The sequence below is a fragment of the Myotis brandtii genome, unplaced genomic scaffold, assembly GCF_000412655.1.
Source record: "Myotis brandtii unplaced genomic scaffold, ASM41265v1 scaffold32, whole genome shotgun sequence".
Lineage (NCBI taxonomy): Eukaryota > Metazoa > Chordata > Mammalia > Chiroptera > Vespertilionidae > Myotis > Myotis brandtii.
The window spans coordinates 4,930,709-4,943,441 of record NW_005362269.1 but is presented as its reverse complement, the minus strand read 5'-3'; positions in this window follow the sequence as shown (position 1 = coordinate 4,943,441).

Below are 12,733 nucleotides of genomic sequence, written 5' to 3'. Positions count from 1 at the left end.
AAATTAAATACTATGTCAAACCCAAGAGGCTGACTTCAGAGCCCATCACTCAAACACAAGCCTTAATCTTCTGTGCACAGTGGGGCAAGTGGGAGTAGAACAAAGGAATACAAAAGAGGCCACTGGTGAGGATTCATCCACGAATCCCCTGGACCTCACGCAAGGGCCTTACAGTGGTGTCTGTGGAGTGAAGTAAAGTGGACAAAGAGACTGAGGGAAGAGATACAAATTATGCCTGGCAGGTTAGCTTCACGGGGTGTTGCTGATTCTGCTGAGAAGATTTCTTAATGCTTGGAGCCCTTAGCCAGAGCTGAAGCCAGGCCGGCCTAACGACAGCAGGGTGCCTTCAAAGACCAGGCACCTAGAAGGTGTTAGCTTGTATTTATATCACTTTGAAATGTGCAAAATTAAATACTATGTCAAACCCAAGAGGCTGACTTCAGAGCCCATCACTCAAACACAAGCCTTAATCTTCTGTGCACAGTGGGGCAAGTGGGAGTAGAACAAAGGAATACAAAAGAGGCCACTGGTGAGGATTCATCCACGAATCCCCTGGACCTCACGCAAGGGCCTTACAGTGGTGTCTGTGGAGTGAAGTAAAGTGGACAAAGAGACTGAGGGAAGAGATACAAATTATGCCTGGCAGGTTAGCTTCACGGGGTGTTGCTGATTCTGCTGAGAAGATTTCTTAATGCTTGGAGCCCTTAGCCAGAGCTGAAGCCAGGCCGGCCTAACGACAGCAGGGTGCCTTCAAAGACCAGGCGCCTAGAAGGTGTTAGCTTGTGGCCTCCCCTTAAGTCCCAAGGTAACACGGGGTTGCAGGGAAGACTCCCACCCACACCCGGGCATGACAGTGCCTCCTTCCTTTGTCCAGGGAAAGAAAATGACATGAAGCACCTGCCGTGGTCTGGACACAACACACCGGATCACATCGAATCTGTGCTGCAGTTTGTGCAGCAGTTGAGATCATTCCCATTTACCAACGAGAATGTCAATGCCCAGAGAAGTTAAGTTACTTGCTTATGGCCGCACAACTAGACTGGCATTCACACCTAAATCTTCCAGCACCAAAGCCCCATAATCATCCTATTAGGTATCAAAACCATCACCTCCCAGCCTGAAGCTGGAGGCCATGTTGGACAAAAGGATGGATAGTAGAATAGAGTAGGTGTGGAGAGAATACAGAAGAGTATAAGGTGTCAGAAGTCCCATCTACTATTGAAAAAAAAAATGGCTCCTGGCTACTGGAAAACCAGCATCCCAAAAACACACTAATTGGACGAGAACAGACACTAATTGGAAGATTTTGTTATGGGAGAGGGAGGAGGTGAGGAGGTGAGTGAAAACCCAAAGCTGAGAAGAAGAAAAATGTAATAATAATTACAGGCCTCAGAAAACTCACTTCCTAACCCTTGTTGAGACCAGAAGTTGTTAATCTCTCTATTTAAATCAAGGTCACCATACCATCGGCCGCTGGGCTTTCTGCCCAAATCCCTCAAAGTAAATCCAGACACCTCAGCCCACTCCCACCCCTTCACCCTGGAGACGGGAATAAATTAGCTATCAGAGACTGTTTCTCTCTCCCCGCTCACCCGATTAATGATAATCTACTGGGGATCAACAACGTTCAGGCTGATGCCAGTAGAATGCTAAGGGAATTCCAATTAATTTCTCAGAAACCAACTCTCCTCTGATGGGTTCCTCTGCAGAAAGCCCCTGCATTTTTCTGAGCCAAACAAAGCCATAGTGAGACCCAAAGCCTTTAGAAAAGGCAGCCTTTGACTCAGACTGGCCACTGCAGTGAACTAGGGGCCTGCCTGGAGTAGGAAGGTGGGTGGAAGTCTCCCTGCCTACCTTCTACCCCAACACCAAAGCCTACCCAACACCACTCCATGACCAACCAGTCTCTCCACAGCCTTTATCCCAAATACTGCTCACTGCTATCATTCACGAAGCAAGCACGCTGTGCCAGGCACTGTGGTGTAGGGTTAGGAGCACTACTTTTGGAGTGAAACTCCCTTCATTGGAAAGGTGGCTCTGCCTTTACCAACCATGTGATCATTGTTTTAAAATAATTTTTATTTTTCAATATGCATCCATATGTTCATTGCGGCATTATTTACAATAGCCAAGATATGGAAGCAACCTAAGTGCCCATCAATAGACAAATGGATAAAGAAGATGTGATATGTATGTATACACACACACACACACACAATGGAATATTACTCAATCATAAAATAAATCTTGCCATTTGCGACATGAATGGACCTAGAGGGTACTGTGCTGAGTGAAATGAGCCAGACAGAAAAAGGCAAATGCCATATGATTTCACTTATATGTAGAACCAGCCATGTGATCTTGAACAAGTTATTCAACTCTTCCAAATCTCAGTTTCCTTATCTAGAAAATGGTTACATTAAATCTATACACAGAAAGATTACAGGATTAAACCCCTAAGGCGAATAGAGGATGCAAAGAAAGCTCAATATATATTAACAATTTTGATTATTATCATTCCAGTTACTTAGTTTAAGCTGGCAAAGTGGGTACTATTCATCCTGCTTCACACCTGAAGAAACCAAGACTCAAAGGGGTAAAGCCATTTATTTACCCAAGGACATAGCTCATTCCTGGCGGGCCCAGGTCTCCCATCTTCTTCAAGATGGTGTCCAGACTCGGATGTCTCTTCTCTGAACTTGTCCTTGGCGTGTCTCTCAGATTTACCTGCAAGTCATCTTTCTGAAACAAAGGAAGGGAACCCTCATTTCAAGACTCTCTCCTGACACCCCCCAGAGGGAAGGAAGCCTCTCTCCAAGAGGCTCAGCGTTGTTTCAGAATCCAACAGAACAGACGTCCTCCTGCGAGACTGGAGAAACAAGCCTGGGTGCTGCAGCATCACCTAAAATCTGGTCACTTCCTGGCAGCTCTCGCTCACCCCAGCCACCAACACCCACCCCTAGCATTGGCTCAGACAATCAGAGGCACAGTGCTGGGACAGCTCAAGGAAGCAGGCTTTCTCAGCACAGCCCTGACTCCAATTTCAGAGGGTGTGGTAAAACCCGGAGATTATGAAAAATCTGATTCAGAGAATGTAGGGTCTTTGAGAAAAAAATATTTAAAAGTCTGAAAGACTGCTATATTATTCTACAGATAATTTCTCTGTAAGCCCCATTTTTCCATTGGGATATTTACCCTGGAGATAGTTTGGGGTAATAGGGAGGCAGCCCAGTGCTTCATAAATGGTCAGATGCAATATTCATACATTGGTTGTCATTCTTGAAGGAAGTAACTATGGCAATCCCAATTGCACAAGTTTGGAAGGAAATTATTATCTACTTCATGTCAACCTCAAAGGCCCAGAATGGCCCCCAAAAGATCCCATTTTCCTTTAATAATATTTATGTTTGGAGAGTATACATTATGCTAAGTGTTTCAAACACCCCTCTAGTCACCAATACTTGTAAACTCCTTTTTCACATGCAGAAGAGGATAGTCTCTTTCATGTCTCTCCAGTGGCCTTTCTTAATAGTAAGAGGCAGGAGCATGATATCATAAAGCTTGTATGGGAGGAAGCTAAGCGAATCATGACCAGTACAGGGGAAGAATTCTATCCTCTGCACATCATCTCTTCAGTCCATCTTTTTTTTTCCTTAGTTGATTTTTAGAGAGAAAGGAAGGGAGAGAGAAAAACATCTATGTGAAAGCAAAACATGGATCTGCTGCCTCCTGTACACCCCCTACTGGGGATTGAACCCCCTTCTGGGGATCAAGCCCTGACTGGAAATCAAACCAGCAACCTTTTGGTGCATGGGACAATGCCCAACCAACTGACTGGCCAGGGTTTCAGTTTATCTTTTAACACCCACTTTTCCAGAAAGCCTACCTTTTTTTAAAAGTTAGTGAAATTTCTTTGTTTGTGTTTTAATGTATTTTTATTGATTTCAGAGAGTAAGGGTGAGGGAGAGACGGATAGAAACATCAATGATAAGAGAGAACCACTGATGGGTTGCCTCCTGCACGCTCCCTACATGGAGCCAAGCCCACAATCCGAGTATGTGCCCTTGACTGGAATCAAACCCGGAATCCTTCAGTCCACAGGCCAACACTGTACCCACTGAGCCAAACTGGCTAGAGCCAGAAAGCCTTCCTTAATGACCACAGGCAGAACTCCAGCCAAAGAAAGCCATGAAAATTCTTAGAAACAGTCTCAGTTGGCCCCTTATTCTTTAGTGTCCTATTCTATGATGATAATAATAATTCAGTGCACTATTTTATCATCATTGGATGTCCACAAATACAGTTATTATGTTTTAGAGATCATTGTTCAACTCTTGCATGTATCTCCCCACATGAAACTAAATGTAAGCTGACTAAGGAAACTTCCCATCACCTACTATGGCTCATGATACAAACTGCAGTTGAGGGAGTATGGGTCACTTGAAGGTAACACCATTTGTATTTGTGTCTTGCCAGACTTATAGTTTGATTAGCTTTTATTAGTCCTGGTATTAATCAATAAATCATAATGGAGCCACTGTATCTAGGCTGAGACTCCCAGTGGAAAGAGTAAAAAGTTCCTGATTTTCTTTCCCTGATAAGCCAGTAGGGCCACTGTATCTAGGCTGAGACTCCCAGTGGAAAGAGTTCCTGATTTTCTTTCCCTGATAAGCCAGTAGACCCTTTTCCTAGGAAGTTGCTTTCACTTGAGTGTGAGTAAGGCAATAGGAAGGGCTGTGTCTGGCAGGTGCTGGTTTAGGCCTTATGAGAATAGGATGTAGAGGATTCGTGAGGTTTCTACATTGACTAGCTCAGCTGGTCAGGGTATAAAGTTTTATTGTTCGTTGCTAACACATTTCTCTCTCCAGAGTCTGCATCTTGCACAGAACCAACTTTGATTGGTCCAGGGATGAGCACATAGTCTGAGTAGAGCCAATGAGAATTCCTCTACAAGGTTGCTATATAGGCATTAAGAAGGAGAAGTTCTCCTTCTCTAGGAGTCCTGCATTGGGACCGTGTAAGCCTGGATCTGAGAGAAACCATCTGCTGTGGCTATAGGAAGAATCCTCTCTGTGGTGTGATAGAATGACCTCACACACGGAGAAAAGCAAAGACAAGAGGTGAAGGGGAAAGACAGCTTCCCTAACATCATTCGAGCCACGGAATCCAGCCATATCCGAATCCACCTTCCACTCCTGGGCTTCATAGTTTTTAGAGCAAATTTATTCTCTTTTAACTCATGCCAGTATAATGTGAGTTCCTGTCACTTGCACAGACAGAACCCTGACAAATGCAAGAGAAGCTGCAGCAGGAGCAGAAAGTGTACTCCATGAGGGTAAGGGCCTTATCTGTCTTGTTACCTAGGGTCCAGCTTGATAAACATTTGGTAAGCGAATGAATAAATCTCTAGGAATCCTGAACATCTCAGCAGGAACTGGTCCAGCAAAGAGGCAAGAGGCCCAGCATTTGTGTAATCACCATTTGCTCTTTGAGGAAGAGTACCGTTCCTTCTCTTTAATCGATCCTATGAGATTTTCAAGACAGCACCGGACAGTTTATTAGCTAAATATTGCAGCTTCCTAATTTGACTCTTTTCCTTGGTGATGTACTTCAATTTTTAACTATGTATTGTGATTAGAATGTTTATGTGTCTGTGGTATTTGTCTCTGAGACCTTCTGGGTTTTTAGTTCATCTACCCACCTTCTTCAGCCCACTGCAGACCCTTACCAAACTGCAAAGAAAGTGTTTGGTAGGATGTTCATTAGATGTTTTTAAATAACTTCCATTCCCCAAAGTAGAATCCTTCAGCAGAGGTAGCTTAGCAACATGACAACACACCTCCACAAGAGAAAAGAAGCAGGAAACAGTGGGTCTTTTGACATGTTTTTTTGTTTTGTTTTGTTTTGTAAGTCTAACTTACTGATAAGCAAAAAAAAACAGAGAATGGCCACCACACGTATGTTCCCTCTGTTGGTGTTGACAGAGATGTTTGTGTACAAACAGGAAGCCAACAGAGCCCAGGTGCACAAGTGGAGTGTAGCAAACCTGCAGTATTTCTAAATCCCCCGGTTAATTTTTCAGCCCACTACCTCCATGTGAAATAATGGAGACTCAAAAAAAGGAAAATATGCATGCTGAACACATCGCTCCTGGTCTGTAGGTCTGCATGCAAGGTTACTCAACGGCCTCCCTAATGAGACACTGGCTCATTAGTTGTAGTGATGGGAAAGCACAATGGAAAGTCAGGGCTAGTCCTGACAAGGAGAGTTTGTGAGACAACAGTATGTGTCTTCTGAGTTTCACCGGCGTTTGTTTTTAATATATATATATTATTGATTTTAGAGAGAGGAAGGGAGAGGGATAGAGAGATAGAAACATTGATTGGCTACCTCCTCCTTGCCCCCTACTGGGGATCGAACTCACAACCCGAGCATGTTTCCTAACCGGGATCAAACCATGACCTCCTGGTTCACAGGTGGACACTCAACCACTGATCCACACCGGCTGGGCTCACCAGCCTTTATGATGTTGCTTCAAGGTGTCCATGATTATGAGCCAATGAGATCACAAATGCCATCCTAACGTCTGCTCATCGGTAACACTGATAAAACCAAATGTCACCAGAGTGATCTTACTCAGTCCTTATCACTCCACTGCTTTAACATTTTTAAGTCACCCCTAGCTTCTCCAGGATAGAGGCCACTTTCCTTAGCATGGAGCACAGAGTCGTTGGTGATCTGGGACCTCTACACTCAGCCTCATCTCACACCTGCACAGCCTCATGCTTTTTCTCTCTAAAACCACAGGCTTCCTCAGCATTTCCACTCATCTCTCAGTTCTTGCTCCAATGCCTTAGCTCATTCTCTTCCCTCTGCTTGACCTTCCCAGACCTCCTCAGTGGTCAAAATTATACCCATCTCCTCCAGGAATCCTATCCTAACCCCTCTTCTCCACCCCATACACATCACAGGCTGAATAAGGTCCCCTTCTCAGCACTCCCAAATGCCCTATACCTGCTACTCTCGTTACATTTATCACAGATCATTATAACACCCTGTTTATTAGTCTGTCTATTTTATTAGACTAAAACTTTCTTCTGGGTGAGAAATGTGTCTTAGGCAATTCTGAATCACCAATTCCTGACACAGAAATTGTCATGTAGAGACACTCAAAAATATTGAATAATGAATAAATTAACTTCTAATTCTTCCCTAAGTAACTCATAGTTCCCGGTAAGGCACACACCCACAAGCATGCACATATCCTTGCATACACACACAGGCGCGCGTGTGGCACACACACACACACACACTTTATTGCCACCTTTTAAAAGAGAAGAAAGGAGTTATAAAACAATAAAATGTCGGCACTAGAAAGTAAATCGTTAATGGCAAACCTTCGTTTTATGCATGAATAGTTTCTGTATCCAACCCACTAAGTCATATCCAACTTGTACATCTCCAGTGACTGGTGGAAAACTCGCGCCCTCCAGAAGCAGCCTTTTCTAGTCCTGGGCTACTCTGTTAGCAGGTTCCTGAAATTTGCTTCACTATAACTTCCACCAACTCATTGGTCCTAGCTCTGTTCCCTAGGTCAACTCATTGGTCCTAGCTCTGCTGTCCCTGAGTCTTCCCATATGGCAGCCTTCAAATATGCAAGAAGCCAAATCTTCTCTGCTCTCTAAGGTAAACACTGTGACCTCCTTAAACTGATGGCCAAACACTTGCGTCCTGAGTCCCCCTCACAGCCCTGGTCACTCTTCCTGGACATGCTCCAGAGTCAGCCTTTGGGATCATCTGTTGAAAACTTTGGAAGTATGTATTAGCATAAATTCTAAAATGAGACTCTTAAACTTCCATTAAAATCATCTGGGGAATTTGTTTAAAATGCATCTTGGGGGACCTTAGCCACAGCGAGTCTGAGTCCACGAGTACGCATAGGGCCCAGGAATCTTTATTTTAATAAGCTGTTCAATCAATTCATCTATGCGAAGGCCACAGACCACGCTTCAAGAAACAGTCTCCTGCCCGGGTAGCTCAGTTAGAAGATCATCCCAATATGCCAAGATTGAGGTTTCATTCCCCGGTCAGAGCACATACAAGAATCAACCAATGAATAATACATAAACAAGAATAACTACAAATCAGTGTTTCTCTTTCTCTCTCTTCCTTCCTCCCTCCTTCCCTCCCTTGGTCTCTCTCTCTCTCTCTCTCTCTCTCTCTCTCTCTCCCTTCCTCCCTCGCTCTCTTGGTCTCTCTCTCTCTTTCATCAATAAATAAAAATTTTTAAAAAAGAAACACTCATCTAAGGCACTACCCATCTCGGTTTCCTCGTCTACAAATGGGGGTAAAATTTGTCTTCCTCTTGGATCACAAGATAAGTTGAGATCTAACTCATAAAATGATGACAAATACCATCTAAATATTGAATGCACATTGATAATGATAGAATGGAAAGTGAGCATTCAATAAAACCTTCACATTTGAGCAAAGGAAATGCTGGCAGATGGTGTGCTTTCACCAGAAACTGAGTTAGAAGGGTTGGTCAAGGGGGTGAGAGAACAGACCTCATGCTCTTCATCCTTCCAAATGATAGTCTTTTAAGCAGCATGAAGATAAGTGATCTGCTCTCTGTATTTTCTAGATGTGTCATGGGGAGCCTTGTCCATTCCATAAATACTTATATTAGTAAATCAAATAAGCTGAAGAAGCACTTAGGCAAGATGCCAGGAGAAAAACCATGCCAGCGTTCCTTCGCTTCGTTAATGTTATTAGTAAATTATTAATTGCCACTATTGATGAATTCTATGTAAAGAGAATCTTTCTATCTGAGCTATAGAGAATGAGCTACAGAGAGTAAGGCAGCATAAAGACATTTCCAGGGATTGAGGGAGGGGGGCAGACTTGAAGGATGCTAGAAGCTCAGACTCTAGACCCAGAGAGTATTGAGTTTGAATCCTGGCCCTTCCACTGACTAATTTATTACCTGGAGTAAGTTACTTAACCATTCAGACCTACCATTTTCTCATCTGCAAGATGGAATGTCTAATGGTTCCAATATTGTGACACTGTTATAAAAATTAAATATCACAATGCAAGGTCCCGATTCAGGTGTTACTTATTTCCACATCTGTGTACAAATGTGCTCATTTAATCATTTATCATTTCTTCCACATCCAGGCTGCACGAATTTAGTAGTCAAACTACTGCCTCTGTTTCATAGATGAAGACCCTAAGGCAAAGGTTTGGTAAATCACCATGGAAACCAAATTCAGGTCAGTCAGCTATGAAACCAAAGTTCCATTTCCCACTAGTCTCCCTCCCAGAATGTTGCCCTGGTACAAACACACCCAGTGGAGCCTCTCAGAGAAAACTGTCCTGATGTCCTCCCCAGGGGCACTAGAACAACGTAAGAACAGCTACAGATCTAGGTTCCATTCTCTTCCATGCATTCTATTATTCCTTCATTTTTTTCATTTCACAAATATTTAGGGAGCCCCTTTCCTGTGCTAGGCATTGGGCTAGTACTTGGGGATACCAATGAGTGAAGCAAATATGATGTTCCTTGTTCTTACTCTCTCTCTGCTCAATGTCACCTCTCTGAAGAAGTTTCCCTGACTGACCACCCTAGCCAACAGAGAGGCCTACATCCCTGTCATACCCTCTCCCCTTACCTGTTTCATTTTTCTCCGTTCTCTCACATACAAATTTATTTATTTTCTCTCCCCGTCTCCACCATAATGTAAGCTCAAGGAAGGCAGAGACCTTCTCTGGTTTGCTCACTTTTGTACACCCAACTCCAAGAATGGTGCCTGGCCCACAGGGCATGCTCAACAAATATTTGTTGACTGGATAAACAGAGGGGGAAATCTTGAGGGTGAGGCTGACAGGGAGAGGAAATAATGAGTGATTTTGACTTGCAAAGTACTAGGGAGGTAATATACTAGGGTTGGCTAGAGAATGATGGACGGGGGCCACATGGTGGATAGATAGAGGGTGACAAAGACGTGCCCTGAGGAGGTAATGATTAATCCAGGGGCTGCCCAAGCATGGACAGGGAGTGAACTCTCCCCTCTGCTCCATGTGGCCTTAGGCCTGTCACTGCCCTTTCCAAGCTGCAGCTGAATCAGGATTCCACAATCCGAAGCAATTCTCACCTGCATGACCCCTCCTCGGACTTGGCAGGCTGAAGATGCTGCGGGCCAGAATAGCATTAGGACCCAGCCTAGGACGTGATACTTAAATAAAACGCCTTCATCAAATCCACGCACGCACTGCTGAAATTACAACAGAAAGAGCATTTAAGCTGGGGCTTGCAGCTCGGGGAGCCACACGGCTCTGCAATATTTTGGTTATGCTCTAATTAGTGGTTAGCATACGGTGCAGGTGTCAGATAATCTGCACTTACTAGAAAGACATCTGCAAGCAGCAGCCAGCATAAAGGGATACCGGGAAGCCAGGGCACCCTCCCCTTGGAAGAAATCCACCTTCCCCTGAACCAAATGCAGGTGCACACGGAGGCAGGACTCAAAGGGCTGTGGCGTGTTAGGGACTCGGGTGGGAGCTTGACATGTGACGATGAGCTGCCCAAGGGAGGTGAGTTTCCAAAGCAGTGGGTGGAGCATGGCTGGGAAGGGCTGCCTGAAGGCTCACTGTAGGTGTACTCAGAGGGGACGTACTTTTTATGTCTCCCATTTTATGAAAAACTAGGCAACATAAAACCATCACTACATCCTCGTACTAGAAAGGAAAAGCAGGCAGAGGGGGACAAGCAGCTCTGATGGGACAGTTAACCACACAGGTGCAATGACACCTGGACCCCCACCTCCTTTCCTCCCTGCCTACCTGAGAGCACCATTCCTGTATGGGAACCACAACACCCAAGACTGAGAGTACCCACACCTACAGATTAAAGCCACAGCACTCCAAGTCCGAGAGCAAGAATTGTGTCTCCGCTCTGGCACATGGTGGCCCAGTGGCCCAGGCCCATCGCTTCAGCCCAGGACCTTAAAAACCACAGCACCAAGCGTTCGGGAGACAGTCACATGAAGCTGTCATCACTCTACCTGGAATTCACTTATTAGATTAGCTTTGAAAGAGATTTGATGCTGAATGAATGGAATCAAGAACATGCAAGTTTTCATGAAAATAAAAGTTAGAAAGGAAAGAAAATATGACCCTCTGCTGGGGTGAGCTGGCCTGGGAACATGGGGGCTACTGAGCAGCCAAAGGAGGCAGAACAACCAAAACCTGGAGGTGACGGGCTCAGAGAGGGAGGCACAGATCCGAAAAATATCACTTTCTGCACAGTTTGTCCAAGAGTGCGTGTTGCTCTCCACACCCTCTTTGGGTGCCAGTCTTTCCACCTGCAACATGGGCCTAATATCATCCACCTCTTACATTTGGGTAAAGATCAAGTAACGTAGCATTTGTCAAGCACAAATGCGTGGTGCATAGTAGGCATTCAGTAAATGAGAGCCACCTTCTCTTTCCTTCTGGAAGGAGTAGCGAGTTTAAAAAGCAATACTAATGGTAGTAAGGTTATGACAGAGTAAGCACGCAGAAAGGAACCCGAGCCTTGCATAATGAAGACTCACACCATATATTCAGCCCCAGAGTTGCAGGACAACTTCGTTAAAATCATTTCTCTGGAGAAAGAGGCAGCTCAGAGATGGGTGGGTGAGGCCTCCCCCACACTGAGTCAAGGATCTGTGGGCCTGAAGCCTCTCAGGTTTGCCTGAGGTAGACAAATGTTCCCACCTTATCAGTGGATTTCTTTCCTAATTAAAATGCATGAAATCCTGTAAGCTCCCGGTGCCCAGAGGAAGGGGAGGCGGGGAATGAGAGGAGGAGAACAGTGAGCTGCAAAGCAAATCCAACAAAAAAGATTATTGCCTAAGAATGTAAGAAAAGGTCGTGATTGACCTGGAGTGAGCTCTCTGGAGACATGGAGACATCAAATTAGGAGGGAAGGGAAAAGGCAAGAACGAATGGCTCGGAGGTCCTTCCCCAAGGAGGTGGGGGCTCACTGTTTGGGGCTGGTGGGACCCAATTTCTTTCTGCCTCCGCTGGCACTTTCCAAGTGATGACATGGTAGGGGGCCAAGAAGAAGTGTCCATTAAAGGACTGTGAATTATAATAGTAGCAGCTGACCTTCACATGTACTGCCTTCCTGCCAGCACTTTGCAGTCATCGTCTCGTTAAAACAACTCTTAATATCTACAGTTCTTATCCTCATTTCACAGATGAGGAACCTGAGGCACCAAAGAAGTAACTTTCTCAGGCCTCTTAGCTAATAGATCCGCAGTTCTCAACCTGTGGGTCGCAACCCCTTTGGCGGTCAAACAACCCTTTCACAGGGGTCGCCTAAGACCATCCTGCATATCAGATATTTACATTACAATTCATAACAGTAGCAACATTACAGTTATGAAGTAGCAACGAAAAGAATTTTATGGTTGGGTCACAACATGAGGAACTGTATTTAAAGGGCCAGAAGGTTGAGAACCACTGTAATAGATGATGAAGATGAGATTCAACCTCTGGAAGATCCATTGTAAATCACTAATATTTACTGGGCACTTACTAAATGCCAGACACTGTGCTCAACCCTTTACTACGTCATTTCATGTCATCCCCAAGACAACCTGAGGAGGTTGCTATTTTCGTGATATCCATTTTACAGATGAGTAAACTGAGGTTCAGAAACATTAGGTGACTCGCTCGAGGTCAT